Genomic DNA, 18,113 nt, shown 5'->3' with positions numbered 1-18,113 from the left:
CATAAAGAGTGGTACTTAACGATAAAGTGGAACGAGTCTCTGTAATTGTTTCGAGGCGGGTATTGGAGCCGTGGCGCAATTATGAGCATAACTCGATCGTTAGGACGTTAGAAAGCTGAAGGGCCATCGTCGGTGACCGGAGGCTCGACGTCGGAGGAGATGGTGGGCAAAGAATTAAGCGTAACAAGGTTTCCCGGCGGGACCCGTTATTACGAGCCAGGCGATGCACTGCTCGCCGACTTCTCGTAATTTTCCGACTCGCGAGTCCACGGGAATAATTATAAAAGTGGGCGAGAGCGTTCCCCTTTACGGATGTGCGAGCAGCTTTCAGCGAAGCTCGCGTAATTACTAAGAACTCGCCTTTACGTAGCTTCGAACGAGCCTGGCAGACTCGTGAAAGATAGCCCGCGATACCGGGTCCGCGATTCCATCTGTCTCGCGAAGATCTATTAACCTATATTTCAACAAACCCGGCTCGCATTGTTCCAGTCTGGAGTTCCAAGTGAATTCGTATCCAGGTGCGAGAAAGGGACCCGATGACGTACTACGTGGACGATTTTTGCGGTCGTTAAACAGGGCTCCGGGGAAATGATCGGAGTTCATTAGGGGGATGCTGATGATTCGCGAATACTGCTGGCTGGATTCGCGAGAACAGAATGGGACGCTGATTCTGGAGCATCACTTTTACAGATGTCGAGTCTTACGGAGGCTTTCTGCCCCAGATATTCAGTTTAATTTTCTAAGACCCGCTTTTTTCTACGCTGATGCAGAATTTTACCTAAGGTATCTTCTTCTAATAATCAACGTTGAATATGTACTTAATTTGTTATCGTAAAGATAGACATTTTTGTTTCGATTTTGTACAAACATTGATATACTTCAGCCAATTGAAATCGATGAAAAGTAGAAGAGTTGTATTGTATAATTATTTTACGCTTTGAAATGATAACTTACCGTCCGAAGTTGACAGAAATTTGCTGTTAAAGAAAGTTAAGATTCGTTAGCGGACAACGGAGGCAGCTGAACGTCTAATGACATCAAACGTCGTCGTTAACGTGGTCCTTTAACGAGCGTACATAATACATACCGGTTGATAGAATTTTAGATCGTGACGCTCCATGAATCCCAGACTCGAGTGGCTGATCAACCGATGGCGAGGCTAAATGTGGATCGATGATGCTCACCGATTCGTAACGGGATGAAAGGAAAACATTCTTCTCCGTGTTGTGATTAAAATATATATAAATAACTTTATTGTTTATAATAAAATGCCCTATCTATATTACAAATATACAAAACTCTCGCTATGTACAATGAAAATCTCCCGCTCGACGAGAAACAAGAGAACGCTCATCGGAGGAGACACGCTAGACCCCTCTAGGTTCATCCGATCGATCGATCGATAGGTATCCTTACAATTATTCGATCGATCGGTTTTAATAAACTATTCGAGTTCGAGTAGAAAGAGAAAAAACTTGTTTACTTCGTTGCAATTACGAGTTAATTAAAGGTAGTATGCTCTCTGTGTGTGTCTGTGTGTGTATGTGGTTTTCATTTAGTCGTCATTCTTCTTCCGCTTCTTCTGTTTGTTCGTTTCTTTTTTCCGTGCTTTTCCTTCGCTCTGTTGTTTTTTTTTGTTTTGGTTTGTTTATCGCTGTTCATCGCCCTAATTACATTTGCACACTACGAAGCTATCACGAGTCTCAAAAATACGAATAAACCGTTTACTTAGGTGAGAACACCGTGTTACGGAGTACAATTGCGATAGTAAGAAATACTTCTTGATAATAAGTAGAGAGAAACGTCGCGCGACAGTCGGGTAATCCTGCAACAGAAAAATACGAAAGTCATTAGATCACTTTTTGATGTCTTCGATTAGGGAACTTTAGGTATTTTGGAAGTTTGCAACTTTTGGGATTTTAGGACTTCTTTAAGTATATTTCTGATCAAGAAACTCTCGAACAGTAATCGAGTCTCTACCCCACTACAATAGAATTCGTTGCATCTTTCCGAGCGTTCCGCTTTAAGAAAGAATGCATCATCAAATTAATAAATAGACGGAGTGTTCACTAGCAGAAAACGAGTTTCTTTGCGTTTCACTCAGAAATATGAATGGCTATATCCTGGGACATTTTCAAGCTACTCGACCATTTTGACTTCTAACTTATAATCCACATCAGCACGTATTATCAGTTAAGTGACTTTTATGAATTTTGAAATAAATTCCTGAACATACTCTTTGATATTCTGAAATTGAAAGTACGACACGTGACAAGCACCTGCCATGACACATGTCACATGACACCTGCCACAAACAGAATATTTTCAGTAACAACTCGTGTTATCGTTCGTAATAATTTGATGACACACCATAAGTAGTTCTACTTGAAGAGGTTAAAAGGGACTCACTTTGCCCACTGCGATTTCCAATTACTTCATGCGTAATGCGAATCGATAATACTTCTGGCAACAGTTCACATCTGAAACAGAAAAAGCGAAACGTCCGGTTACAACGCTGTCTATAAATCACTTGGACGTCGACGACGCTCTCGACGCTCAGACAAATTCTCCCGGCGAACGTATTTTCAGGGAATAAAACCGGGAACTGTGGTGGTCACCGGGAGACACGACGATTTGTACGCGTGTACAGGGTGTACACTCGCTCGAATATATGCACTCGATTGTTTCTTGGACCGTCGAGGATGGAAAGAACGTGCTCGGCTCGAAAAAGGAATTGCTACGTTGAAATTAAGCTGGTTGCAGTCAAAAGTTGGGGAGTAAAAAATGGGGTTACTTTAATCAAAAAGTTCCATCGTAAAACACGTAGCTTCTGCTTACTTGTTTACACGCAATGCGATTGAAGTTGAAAAAGGGAGATAAATAAACGATAAAGTATAATTAAATACACAGTAGCTCTTTATCTTTGGAGTCAACGGAGATTTTAAGAAAAGTATCTTAACGTTGACTGTCATGGTGGTCTTCGGTGAACTACAAAGTCAGATGAATTCATTATTTACAGGAAAAATAAATAATAGCAAGTTTTGTGGACCTTTAATGTTCAATATTATAATAGATTGAAAACAATTTACCCTTGTTAGTAACAATCTATATTATATGTCTGATGACACATGTGTACTTTCCCCAAATCAATATTTTAAAATAAAAATGTGAACCGGTCATTCGATCGTTTTGATACAATCAGTGTTAAATGTCTTTCGACTATTTTAAATATTACGATATAATTAATATGAAAATTAGCCATCCGATGAGAACAACAGTGTTTTCGAAAGCGGTTGTGATATGAGATGGTAAGGTATAAAGTTAGCGAATGACTGGAATGAAAAAAACATGGAGGCAGAAATCAATTTTTAGAATAATTGATTAACCGTCACATTTCTCTTCCGCGGCAAAATAAAACAAATAATACCCATCCAGTATATTTTGTTAACCAGAAAAAACAACGGACCGTGCATGCGCGAACGTGAAAATTGATGGATGTTTCAATGAAATTAAAATGATGAATGATTCCGCAATATCGTCCGAACGGGCGATGCATGTAATGAAAATTTTAAATTCAATAGACGGATTTGTTGAAATCCCCGATTATCGATGATGAAAAGCATACGAATATGATATAAGCCAGCTACGATAAACCTTAGCACAGCTTTAATTTCAATCTCTTTGAATACAAGGATGGAATGACCAATCCAGTTATTTTGGCAGTAGAAGCTTTTGAAGAGTAAATGATGAATACGAATGATAGACATGAAATATGCTCAGAAAGGTATCTCTCCACTGCTTTTAACTCGGGTTTATAAAAATCTAAATATAAAAACTTACTGATGTACGCGACCATGTTAATAAGTAATTAACTCCAGTTATTACTTTCGTATTTTCAGAGTTAAATTCTCTGTGACTCGAATCCTTAAATTACAGGTCGCTATATGGAGGCGAGTTATACAGAGTTTTTTAGATAGTTATTATTACTATTATTAGTTATTTTAGTTGCAATATGTCGGTATGGGTACAATGCAATATTTATTGGTACCAGTTTTTGTTAAGAGAAATTTCATTCAAAGTAAAGTTTCCTACGCTTGTATGGGCTTTCCAAAGTCCCGACCTTTCCAAAGACCGATATTCAGAAAATTCAAGGTTCCATGGTTCTAAAATTTCTCAATATCCCAAAGTTCAACACTTCAAAACCTTAAATCGACCTACAGTTTGAAAGTTCCAAAATTCCAAATTGACCTACACTTAAGAAGTCCTAAAATTCCACGTCCACCTAACCTGATATCCAAGATGCCGGTGTGAAGGGACCACAGCAGCAGCGAAGGTGTTAATCAAATTACCCGTAGACAGAAGCATCTACCTCGGGTACGGAATTACCTAAAAATTCCACTGAAATCAAGCGTGTCACGACGTCACATCCTCTTTCTTCGGTCCGGCGGTCTCGCCTTTAGAAATGCATTTAAACTTCCGCTTGGTTGTGCCCGCTGTCGAAACGCGTTTCCCCATCGGCGTGGTTGTCGCGTCTAAACGCCAGGATTCGTCGAACACGGTGGTGTTTGGGTTAGGAAAAACCCGAAGGTGTCGGGATCGCGGCTCCTGTCAAGGATTCCGGTTACTTGAATCCTCTTACGCTTCGATGAACGGACACGGCGCGTATCGTCCGCCCGGTACGTCGTCCATCTTGCCCGGATTCCAGCCACGAATTGATACAGCATGGACTGGAATGTCCATTGCTACGCCACGATCGCGCTACGTGCAATCGAATTGGATCTTGGGACACGTGACATTTTATTGCTGCGTACGAGGACAGTTTTACCGTCCCGGAAGGACGTTTCGTAGCTTGGCTCCCGGTATGCTGCTCCTTTTATTGCCGCCGTTCAAATGGTAAACGACGCCCGTCTAACATGGCCTCGATGTCCCTAAATAGCGTTCGCGATCAATGACACTCGATCGCTGCCTCCTGAAGCGGTCGATGACGAACTTAAACAATTTATCTTCTTTTTTTGTTCTGCGACGTTTTAGACGTGGAAAACTAAAATAGTTTGTTGGCATTTCGAAGAATTGGAAATAATGTTCTGTATAAATATAAGCTTGTATTATGAACAGGGTAGACTAGTAGCTTTAGATACAGTATGTTCCATATGGTTAGGTTATAGGTTATATAATAAATATTTTATTTTTTGATACTGTGATAACAGTTATCTGAGTATAGTCAGCTTTAACGCACAGTGGCCACTCGACACGGGATGCCTACAGTCAAGTTCGCTAACAAAAGGGTTAAGAATCCCCTCCTGTCCGGTGAACACGAAACACGACCCTCGACACGCAACCCTTGACGATGGAAGTACAAACTGAGCAGCGTCAGAGGCGCATCGGTGCAAAAACAAAAGGCAGCGAACAAAAAGAAAAGCGTTCGAGTTAGGGGTTGCAGGAGAGACTTTGTCCCCGCTGACGATGTCGCCAGGCGATTTAATTGAACCGGCTCGGAAAATTAATAATGGCTCGCGCCGGTCTCCCTTTTATCGTCCCTCCTGTCCGCGTGGCCGTTTGTAAAATAATTCCAATAAACGCGAATCAATGGGATTTTCCATGAGGAGCAAGCTGGACGCCAGGTACAAATGTAATTACGACGTCAGTCTGCTCGATTGGATCCGCTTGATTCGTGAAACGGCGCGTAAACAGCCGGCATATCGATCGCGAAAAATCACTTCCGGCCAACAAACGCCGCTCGGCCGAGTTCGATTAGGAATTGACCGAATGATCGAAATGACCGGACTCGTCGATCATTAATTCGGCTGCAACCGCCCGGACGAGTATTTCTCCACAATGGCCGATACACAATTTCGTTGATGACGGTGCGTCAACTTGTCGATGTTATGAATGTGCAACGGGCTCGCAAAGTGGCCGCGATTGCCCGCCTATTATGTTATCAATTTAGACGCAATCGTGACGACGCGATGATTAATTATGCGACTCGTGCGCATGGGAATAAAAGTGCAACGATGCGCCGCTCGATCGAGGGAATATTAAATCGCAGTGGGCGTAAATGAAAAATTTCGTCGGTGGGGTCACTGCGAAGTGTTCTCGAAGAATACTGGGGTCGGTAAATTCGATGATGGGATCAAGGACCCGTCAGCCTAAATATTATAATGGTATATTCGCTGTTTCAGTTCTATTAAATATTACAAATGGTACTTGCGATCGAAATTTTCATTCGTTTGAAAATTGATAAATGCATCGAACTTATTGATTATACGTACTCCCAATATTACAGAGTGTCAATGTATAAAAATTAGCTTGCATGTCGCAGGGCGAAGTTAATGAAAGAAAGGAAGAAATTAATTTATCTATGAAGACGTTGCAGTCAGTTTGTTCGGATCGCTGGTTAAAATTCCGTAGAAAGAAAGCCGCGACGGTGTTTGCTGCGGAAAGAAAGTAATATCATTCAAAAGCACCGGAAGTTATTCCTCGATGCGAAAGTTTCTCCATTTTACATTACAGAAATGGTCCGCGGTGGAGATGTTAGTCGCGGGGAAAACTTCATCTCGGCGATAACTTTTCCAATTATTATTAGATGGCAAATGGACAGTCTTTGTGTTTTCCGTGGCCAAGTCCGGCCTCCCGAAAGTTCAAGAAGTCCCTGAAGGGGGGAACTTGAGCCGAGCTCGCACAATACCCCGGTGATAAACCCCGACGGACCCCGCTGGAAAATCTATTTTTGATCGAACGCTCGATGTTTTCCAAGCACTTGCACGCGCTCTCCACGGACAAAGATTTCATCGACAAGTGGATCGACAGAGAAAGAGAGAAAATGTGCTCTAACTCTCTCGAAATCGAACAATCACGTTAACTTCCGTCCGTAACGGTCCATCGATATTCTCCGCGCAGGGTGTCTAGCAATCGAGGCCGCATATTTTAACTGCGCCGATCGGCTCGAGAGGGAAAAGTACGAATTAACGTGGCTTTAATTCGTGGGAATGTCTGTTGAAAACTTTCGCAGGACATTCGACAAGAATTCCAAGTGTACAGAATTTTACACTCGTTTTATATTTCGTTAACTCGTGCACAAAGATGTAACATTTTAATAAGTAACTTTGAAGCGAAAAGATTGACGGTAATAGGGTGTACATATGTTTCACTGTGACAACGTGTTAATAACCATTGTTAACATATTGTCGTACAGTTAATTAAGACTCGTGATTTTGTATAAAATGCATACTGATTATATAGAAGGATTTAATTAATAATCCAACAAGCTTCCGAGTTGAGCCTCTTGGCGGAAGAAAATAATCAAAATACTATCAGATACATTTATCACGGTCGTCAACGACACGGCAACAAGGGATTGTACATATCATTTTAAAAAAAAGAGGGATCATCAACGTATCAGATCGCATTTATCAGCCGTTAATCACCGCCGTATCGTTAACGAACAAAGAAGAAAACGAAGAAGAAAAAATAGACAGGGGGAAGGTAAGTGAACGACAGAGGGAACATTAATTACAACCGCGCCAGTGGCGTGTCGGTAATCGCTTTCGTCCTGAATTAAAAGTAGATTAAGATATCTGGCCAACCTGTGTCGCTCAACGGTAAGAGAGTGGAGATGGGCTGCAAAGTACTTCAAATCGTCTCGAATATAACGCTTTGGATTGTTTGTATAATTCTAAATACATAATCATCTGCAATTTACGTATCATTACTGCGCTGCGTATTAAATGCCCTTCGTTACAGTTCGTTGTTTCATAATGATAAAACCATTGTTTCATAATGGTAAAAATAATTTAGATTCAAATTCGACATGTTCTTTCCACTTTTTTTCTAAAGTCTATTGTGTTCGCTATCATTTTTGATGTTTGCCAACAGATACGAAACAATTATCTCTTAACGTAGAATAGGTATCCTGAAAGAAAAAGTACCATATACATTATTGCCAATTAGAGCCACATTCCTCCCAGCAGTTTTTAAACTCCACGGTGTAAAGAATGGTTCAGCAGGAAATAACGAAATAGCGGGTCGACGCAAAAATACCACCCTTGTGTGGAAGCAGAAGTCGATCGGTGTTTACAAACAAAGTGGAACTGGTTCTGAAGGGACAACCCGTACGAGTGGACACACCCTGCCCGGTGGCACTCGAGCGTGTGAAAGAGCGACGAGATGAACAAAGAACGCCACTGTCCTTTGTCCGAACCGCTCACGACAGGCTGAATATAATGCGAGCGTGTTAATTAAAGCCGATAGCCTGGCGCGGATAATCGCGCGTGCAGAGTAGTTTCGAGGGAAAGAAGCGAAAATGATAAAAAGGGTTTATGTATTTCGTAAAACGGCACCGAAAGATTGCAGACTCGTTACCGCCCATTACCGATATCGCTTACGGTTCCCCGAAATAATAAACGACCAGTTAATTAATATCGCGTATAATAACTTTTCGATCGCATTCCGATTCGCGTTACTTTTATTATCGCAATGGTCGGCAATTAAGATGTCGTGAGCTGCGTGCCGAACCGGCCATTATTAACCGCCATTAGCCGAGTCTCGATCGTCGTTAACGCGATGTGAAATTGAAATTCCCCATTGTTCTGTCTATTAACATTCCGCTCGATTTAAGGAACTTGGAAAAAATTGATTTTTTTCTCCAAGGAATACCGATTTCTCTAATTAACGACGAATTCTCAATAATAAACATCCGAGTAGATGTGTAGATCCATTGACACTTTTCGAACGTTTGTCAATCGAGTCGCGCTAAGCGAAAGAAGATGAAATCGACAGAGGTACGAGGGTTAAATGAAAACATTTTCCCCGACGCTATCTGCGCGACGCGGTGGCTGGCCGTAGCTAATAAGAGCGTCTCGATAGTTTCGATGCATTATTCCTGTTCCTTCGTGGCTCGTATATACGTATACATCCGGCGTAGCTTCGCGTCCAATATTCAGAGTGCAGCTGAAATTCCCTCAGCCAGGATTTTAAGGAACAGAGGAGACAGAGCGAGAGAAAGAGGGCGAATGGAAGAGAACATCGGGAGAAACTTTCCTCGACCGAACAGGCTCCCTCCCCCTGCCACCCTTTTCTATCTGTACTTCGTGCTCGGTTCATTAAAATTGAAGGTTCCTCGTCGTTGCCGTTGCCAAGTCGAAAGTCTGCAGAAACTTCACCGATGTATCTCCACCCGCCACCCGGTTTCCTTCCTTCTCCCTTCGAACAACCACCCGTTCGCCATCGGCAACGATAGTAACAAAACGTGACGCGGTCCCCTGTATTTCGTTACGTGCATCCGAGTGACGGTGTCGCGCGGCCACCGGCAACCGAATTGCCTTTCCTTTCCCCATACCCTGTTCGCCAGGAAAACACACCCCTTTTGCGCGTGGACCCTTCCGAACTTTCCGCCCGAGGGGATGCACACCGCCCTCTCGATATTCGGCCAACATGTAAATTCACCGTGTTCCTTTTCCTCCTTTTTGCCATCTTTTTTTTACAGAACCAGACAAACTTCCTGCAACTCCCGGTTACTGCTAGATAGTGTATCTGGCGGAGTCGACTTGGCAAAGTTCGAGGAAGCACCAGGTTGATACGAACAGGTATTTGTTAGAATAATTGTCTGCGTTTGTAGTTGTTGGAATTTTCTTTTTTCAACGAGATTCGCGCTGGTGAGTTTGAAATTTTAAACGAAGCTGCAAATTTCAAGTTTCTTCATTTTCCAATGGTTACAGTACTACAGTTGTAATATGTTAACATATCCAAATTTTTAAATTTTCAACTTTTCAGTCATTAAATTTTTACGTCATCAAATTCGTAAACTTTCGGAGACCGCAGTTTCTATAATTAATTGCAATTGTCAAAATTTCTACAAGTCCAAAGCTGAAGTTCTGCATTTCACCCCTGATTCTCCTAAAATTAACTGTTCACGAGGAGAATTTTCTTTGCGAGGCATAAAGGTATTCTATGGATATTACAATACAGTAGCGATACGTGAAGTACCTCTCCGTTAGCGTGTGCAGAAACGACTTTTGTAGGAGACAGTCGTTCAGAATGGGAGGCTTACGGGAAAAGAACTTGTCGACAGTTTGGATGGCTCCAAGTGGTTAAAGCAGTCGAGATAAAGGTAAGATCCTATTTCGGATCTAGATCTAGTCCGGCAGTGAGCCGTCGGAGATAGCTATTTGGCATTATTAGACCCTGAGAAGAGAAGGTCTATGGAAGGGCAGGATGGAGAGTTCGATTAGTTAGAGCAATCGAGTCAAAGGAGAGATTCAACCTCGAACCTCGGTCCAACGATCACCTGTCGAACGATTTTTATTCTTATTGCAATTCACGGAAATAGAATTCCGCTTCTCTACCTCTCGTTCTTCTATTATTTTTCTACTTCGGGATTGCACGAATCGAACAAGCGACGAATAAATAAAATGGTCTCGATTTTGGGAAGATAACTGAAAGAAGACGTTATTTCACTAAACAGTTAATTCGTTTAACGAAAACTTTCAAATTGATCAAAATTGTAATTAAACTAATGTTCTTTATCAATTTTCCAAAATGCGGTTTCTACGAGCACGATGCAAAGAGATGCAACTTCAATTTCGAACAAGGGCCGACCGGTCGATACGACTAATCGATGATCAAACGACGAAACGGAACGAATCGAAACGAAACGAGACGAATTCAAAAATCATCGGGGACAGTTAGTTTTCGAGCGTGTTAAAAGAATCAGCCGTGAACGGTGCTCGGCAGAGAGGCGGGCAAAAATCTCGTTTCGCGATCGAAATCGAATGAGAGCGAAAGGAACGAACGGTGGACACTATTGATGGGACGCGAGATAGGGGGGTGGTAGAGACGGAGGATGAGGGTTGCGATTGGAAAAAGCGTCATTCAAATTTCGGCTCGTTGCACGCGCGGCGCGGCTTCTGAAGCGGAATGACACAACGGAATGACGACGCCGCAATGGCTCGTTTTTTTCCGGCTTCCGCAGCCGCCTCTGAATGCGAATCGAATCGAATCTATCCGGTCGAAAGGCGGCGTGGCGGCCACGTTCGATAACGAGCGGTCAATAAACGCGATGGGGAACGGTTGCGACTATGTGTCTTCTCTAACGATGGGAAACGTGGTAATTCATTTTTTTCGACGACCTGATTCTCTTTCTTTTCGAGATGTAGAACTATTGGTTATCGATACCTTCTTCATTTTTTTGTATACACGTTTACTGAACTTGTTTACAATTAGAGATGACTGTCAATTTGCAATGGTTGTCAATTCTTTGCAATTGTTGGAGCACTTTGAAAATTTACAGTTGGATAGTTTGACGAATTTTGTTAAAGTTCTCTGTTACCAACGTTCAGTATTGTCACTGTGTTCATCATTCGACACTGTAGTTTAGTTAATTTATTTATTTCAGAGTGATGAGCATGAACCACCTTTAGAACGTAGAAGGTTACAGGATGGGAATAAAAATGTCATAAACTTTCCTCAAGTATAAACAAATGTATAAATATTACACCATATATATCAATGTATTCGAACAATAATACGTCAAGAATGTCATTAAGACGTCGTTAAGGTTAATGACAGCGATTAACCTCAAACATAACCTAACTTAAGGTTACACAACGTTATTCCCTAGCCAAAATAGGAAAAGCAACTTTGGTCAGCAATAATATTATGCTACAAACACGAAGGCTATATAAGACAAATATACCAATTAGTTTTAATTTTATTAATAACTGTTTCGCACGTCTGTTTACATTTTATTAAACACCGTTCGGTAGAAATGTATACATTTCATTAAAGCCTGTTTCGCACAACTATTTACATTTGATTAAAAACGTTCATTAAAATGGTGTGTTGATTGAAACCTTAGAACAGTATTTTGTATATTATTTTCAAGATGTTTTTAAATTGAAGTTGATGTTCACAGATTCTTATGAGACTAGTTATTAATAAGTTTCCAGTTCAGTTATTAGATGTTAGATGCTTGTGAAGTCATCAATTTCGTAAAATCTGTATAATTTTTTAAATTAACAGTACGATAACTGGAATGGAAATAGTTATAGAATATCGTGATGGTCAACGAACATCAGACCAAATATCATTACAAATATTTCTACAAATATTGATCTGATTTGCCTATAAACTCTTACATTGAAGAGGTACTTGCACAGAATTACACAAAAGTGCATAGGTAAAAGATTATTATTTTTAAAGAATTCTTATGTATCCAGTAACGAAATTTAGTCATGTTTTAAATAAACTTTAACCAAGTATTATTTAACGTAACAAATACGTACAAATGTGTCCAGCAAATTACTAGTAAAAACTGCTTTAACGACGCCAAAGGGTCAGCAACGAAGGCACAATGAAACGATAAAAGTAGTTACGTCGAAAGTAAAAAGTACCAGAATCACCGAGTTACACGTTTATACAGCATCGTTTTTCCCTTTTTCCGACGAGGCTCAATTTCCCTTCCGCCCGGTGGAAAAAAGATGCGTCCACGAATATCCCGTAGATCCGCGAGCACACGAATCACGATGTAACGACGTGGCAGCGTACAGAGCTGACGGGAAACCGAGAGAAGATTTTTTTTCCCGGCCTGCCCCGAGGGCCGACGATACAAAACGAGAACGACGAAGTGGAATTAGTCGGAATCGATGGTTCCCGATGTTGAAATCGTCAACGTCGAGTTTAATACGGGTCCCTTAAATTTCTATTTGTAATTGCGCGAAAAGGTCGACGGGAAGCTGGTAGAGGGAGGAAAAATCGGCACAAAAGGAAAAGGCGAAACAAAGCGAGTAGAGGGAAAATGATGGAAAGGGTGGAACGTTGCATGGAAATTTCGACCCTCTCCCTGGCGGCTCTCGAAGCCAAACGAAATGCGCATAGGAATGACACGAGCCGCAACGTTCGTTCTCCACGTTTCGATTTGACCATTTGCCTCGATCCCGTGGACCAGACTATTCGACCGAGCACAATGTAAGAGCACTTTTCATGCTAACGAACGCGACCAGCCACGTTTATCCCCGCCAACTCGCGTGATTTTCGTTTTTCTTCGAAGGACTCTGTCAAAACGGTCTCCCCTTTAATCCGAAAAACCGTACACGACTCGGTAATATCGAAATTCCAAACAAATCCCAAGGTATTCCTGTCATTTGCACTGGCGTTTCCCCGTCGGTTTCGACGCGAATGATTTTCGAGAACGTTTCGTGCTCCATTGAGCTGTTCCGCGAATACTCCACGCGTGTAATTAATGCTTGGTTTTGTGCGTTTACAGCTGCATTCGTAGTTTCCATGTATAATAGAAATGTTGTCGGCATTGACTATAAAATTAAGCTATTTCGTATTAATACGCTCCTCGCAACGATTGTTGACTGGAAATTGATTAATAAATCTTTGATTATTATTAATTCGCAACTCCGATGGAAATCATACGCACCATAATTAAGAGGAAATTGAAATTTTAGTCTCCCGTTGTTATTGATTCATGAAATGATACATTACATAGTGCCTAATAAATAATTATTCACTGTATTCGAAAATGCATGTAATCAATATAAAGTACGAGTTTATTTTTCGACTTCAAACCGTTTAAAATTGTTCTCCCGTCCCTGTTCGATCGTTTTCGAATGAAACGCTCTCCACAAAGATGCATCTCGTTCATCCTGCGAATTTCAATTGAATTCTAGCTCCGGTAAGCCGTCATTCTGGCGGTGAAAATTGGAACGCGTTCGCGCGAAAGGTACACGCGAATTCGAAATTACGCGTTTACGAGCAACTTCGTTCAGCAAAGTCGGCCAAGGAAAGAAATCGCGGATCGGACAAACGACGAAAATATAAAATGGGATATCCATCCATCCTGCTTTCGAAAACGAAACCGTCGAGTCGACGATAAATCCGGGGTTTGTTCGCGCTAGGACTCTTACATTGTGTCGGGGGTCGGATGGCTCAATTCGTATCAGGATCATGGTGGACGAATCAGAATGAGAGGGGACATCGATCTGACGGAAACTGACGAACCAAAATTTGTGGGACACCGCAGTAAAAAAGGAACCCTTTTTCCCCTCATCTGTTTACGTCAGATTCGTGATCAGAAAATTGTAGCAAACCAGACTTTCGTTTGGAAAATATATTGCATGAAAATCATTTGAAGTTTCAAGTCACTCGAAGTTTGGGTAAATACGTCAAAGGAATAGCCGTTGTTTATCAACTTTTATCAAAACGAAACTAGTTAGCAGGTTAATTACGCAGCTATAACTTGGGTCTTATTCAAATTTAATTTGGACATCATTTGAATAGAAATTTTAGAAGTTGCCTGGAAGTTTTAACACAAATTTAATTTAGCATAACGCAACGTAGTCCTTGCTCCGGATCTAGACTACTTCATCTGCTCCAAACTATTTCGAGATTAACTTACTGTTACATTCAACGTAATCCACGGTAATCTAGCTTAATCCTTTGACCGTTCAGTCAACTTAAGAGCAAACTTCCACACAACAAATCTTGACGATCGCTCGTGAGAGTCTACGTGAATTAACCGGGTATCGTTACGTTTCCAAATATCACCATTTCTTGTGCTGTTCTGTCTTCAAATTAAATCGAAACAAATAAAAGTGATTATATAATAATACGACTATAATGTGACTAAAACAGGTACAAATTTTTTACGTAACTTCTACCTTTCCATAGGTAATTCCAGTAATTCTACTGCTTTCATAGGTAGTTCTACCTATGACCCTTTGAATATCCAAGATTAATAGCTGCTATAGAACGAACCATAAAAAATGAAATGCAAATGAGAAACACTGGCATATCTTACATCATCGTTTTACGATTCGGTCAAGTGTCTAGGCCACATGGCAGCGAAACGTTATAAAGAGTCCCGTACACCCAGTTATTCAGCGAACCGTCCAAAGTGTTCGGTATTTACAGTCGCCATTTCTGTTCGTGCCACGGACACTAATCTCCGGAAGTACTTCTGCCTTTTACTAAAACGTCAGCTTCGCGCAGCCGTGTACGGGATACCGTATGTGAAATTCATGCCTCTTTCTTCCGTTTGAGAAGGGACTACGAGTTCTCGGTGACATTTTTGTTCGACACGCTGTCGGAATTGTAGACACGTAGATGTCGATAAGCAAAATTCTGCACGAGTTTATCGTTATTGGCTGATCGTTATCGACTGTATAGTGGTCACGGAAAATGCACGCCACGGAAATATTTTAATACCTCGCCCGGTGAAACGCCGGGGAGAGAAGCTGGCACGGTGTTCCATTTAGCAAGGAAGCGCGGGTACATATTGCATCGGTGTAGTTCCGCTGTTACGAGAAAGAAGAGAAATTTTGCAAAGTTACATTTTTCCAAGCGTACAATTTTATTCTTTTTTTCTTTCTGTTTTATGCTCGTTCCAATATTGGATACTAATATTTGAAACAGAACGTTGAAGAACTAAACGATATTGCACCGGCAAACGTTTAACCCGAGTTTTGTAACCCACTGACGATATATTTGGCAAAATAGAGAGCGAAGAAGCGAAACGATTTAACCAGGAACCCAACGATTTTATACTTGAAATAAATTCGAAATTGTAGCGAAAATTCGCAGGCGGCTAATATTGGTCGAATGTATCCCGTACATAGTCCGCGTAAACCGCATTACTTAAGGGATGATTTAATAGCAGCGGAAAAGGGGAAAGCAGAGAGCGGAGTTAAGGGTCAAAGAGATAAAGAGCGAAGAGAACGGCGAAGTGGCAGAGAGAGAGACGGACAGCAGGAAGATGAACACGAAGATAAAGTGTCAAAGGGAGAAAAGAACAACCCGGAGAAAAGAAGATTCAGGGGTGGAGAGGGCGCGAAGGGACAGGGGTGGAAAAATATAGACGAAAGAGGGACAGAGAGACGCGTGAGGTGAGCCGGAAAATCCGGTAGCAGTTTTCAGGGGGTAGATCCAAGGCTTCGAACGTTCGACGAGGGTTGAAAGGTGAAGAAGAGAGGGTAGGTGGCGAACAAGTACAAAGCTGTGGACGAGGGAAAGGTAAAGAGTGCTCGAAAAAATTTATCGAGCGCTGCACTTAACTCCCGCCACGTTTTAAAACAGTCTGACGGGGACGTTTCAAAACAGACAGTCTCCCTTCCGATCTCGACTCCCTTCGTCCGATCGACGATGGTAGGCAAACATACTTATCGTTCGTTCGACAATCGAACAATTTCCCTCGGACACAATTGTCGAGTCTTCAACGTTTAATCATAATCAGACAAAGTCAGGAGTAAATCAGAATCAACTCTTTTTCTTTGTTATATCGACAATTTGCCTCGAATTTCAGTTCGTTTAACTCCATCGTTCATTTACGATCAATAGGGACATGTCAATTTGACACTAAACCTACCGGCATATAATGGGTACTTAATTTGAAGTTAAAAATGAAGTTAAAAAATGAATAAACAAACGATGAAACATAAATTAGTGCCCACATTTATTATTTATCTTGATGAAAATCAATTCTGCTTTCAAGGAATGTACTTTAACAAAATGTGTATTTAATTTGAAGTTAAAACTGAAGTTCAAAAATAAATAGACAAACGACGAAACATAAATTAGTGTCCACATTTATTTTTTATCTTAATGAAAATCAATTCTGATTTCAAGGAATGTATTTTAACAAAATGTGTACTTAATTTGAAATTAAAACTGAAGTTCAAAAATAAATAAACAAACGACGAAACATAAATTAGTACACACATTTATACTTTATCCTGATGAAAATCAATTTCGATTTCAAGCAATGTATTTTAACAAAATATGTATTTAAGTTGAAGTTAAAACTGAAGTTCAAAAATAAATAGACAAACGATGAAACATAAATTAGTGCCCACATTTATTCTTTATCTTAATGAAAATCAATTCTGATTTCAAGAAATGTACTTTAACAAAATGTGCATCTTATAATAAGCAACTTGTAGAGCGATCATTAGATCTCTAGATTTTTGTATTTTCTAAATTTTGTATCCTCCAATACGACCAAGAGAAATAACCTAACCACAAAGAACCATGTTCAAAGAATTCGAATTCGTTCAGTTTAAAAGTCTCGGCAACGAACATAATCGAGCCACTGTTTAATACCAGCCTGCGGGCAACTGCTACAAATTGAAAGTACGAGCAGAAATGTGTCTGCATAAAAGAACCTCGGTATGCTATGGAAATACCAGGTAGATTAAGAGTACATTCTTTCGAGGGTAATACGTAATTTCGCGGTGTTTCGTGGAAAGAGACAGCGGGGCTACTTTCACCCTCTATCCCTCTGGCGAAGGTAGCGCAACCGGGAAAAATGCGAAAGAGCTTGTCCATACATTCCACTTCCGGCGACGAGCACATACATACAACCGGGTCGTGTCATTGAACGAACGATAAATCCGGCTTCGTGTTCGCTCGTCCAAGGGGAAGTTACGTGGTGCTCGTTGAATTATGTCGGTTCGACGTTAGATAAATTTGACCCGTGCTTCCGTTCATCGAGAACCACCCTTTTTTCGGTTGTTTCGGTTCCTCTTACGACTGCTTTGCGAACACGAGAATCGCGTAAAAATTTTTCGAGAATTTAATACGTTAGCATGTAATATTATCCTGTAATGAGAGTAGGTTTCATATCGAATTGCCCATATAATTATTCTACAGAAAACTGTTACCACAGGATTGTACTGAAGACACACATACACTCCCCGTTCGATTTTCTCCCTAACAAGCCCGTTCTTGTTCGTTTTCTTCGCCCCTCGCTGTCAAATTAACATAGTTTTCGCAACCGAATTTAAATAGCGATCCGGGTAACCGTCTCTCGGTCACAAGGATTTCGGTTTACCCCCGTTGAAAGTTTCGAGGGGACTCGATCGTGGAACTTTTTGCGGGATTAGTCGGTAATTGGAGCAATCGAGACCCCGTGACAACGGCTCCAGGCAAAAACAATGTCTCCCTGCAGTTAATTCCGTGTCCAGGATAAGGTTGCAGGTACGACGAAGTTTCGCCGCGGACGTTTATCGAAAGTCCGGACGTAGATCGATCCTCGAGGACGAACAGTGCTCTCGTCTACGTCCGAACGGGATCGGAAAAGGTTTTAAAAAGAGTCCACGTAATTCGCGATGGGCCAA

The 18,113-nt window shown here is 41.2% G+C and overlaps 1 protein-coding gene across 1 annotated transcript in view; it reads right to left on the bottom strand.

Moving 5' to 3' along the window:
• Positions 1–1,224: 1,224 nt before the first annotated feature.
• Toll-6 (Toll-like receptor 6) overlaps positions 1,225–18,113 on the bottom strand; it is a 54,868-nt gene continuing 37,979 nt past the window's right edge. The window contains exons 2-3 of the transcript XR_001097038.2: positions 2,410–2,480; positions 1,225–1,825 (exon numbers count right to left, since the gene is read on the bottom strand). The gene's annotated coding sequence lies outside the window, so the exon portion shown is untranslated. The remainder of the gene's footprint in view (positions 1,826–2,409; positions 2,481–18,113) is intronic.

This window comes from Megachile rotundata, chromosome 2 (genome assembly GCF_050947335.1).
Source record: "Megachile rotundata isolate GNS110a chromosome 2, iyMegRotu1, whole genome shotgun sequence".
In the NCBI taxonomy this organism is placed as follows: domain Eukaryota; kingdom Metazoa; phylum Arthropoda; class Insecta; order Hymenoptera; family Megachilidae; genus Megachile; species Megachile rotundata.
This window is presented reverse-complemented; position numbering and strand designations above follow the sequence as displayed.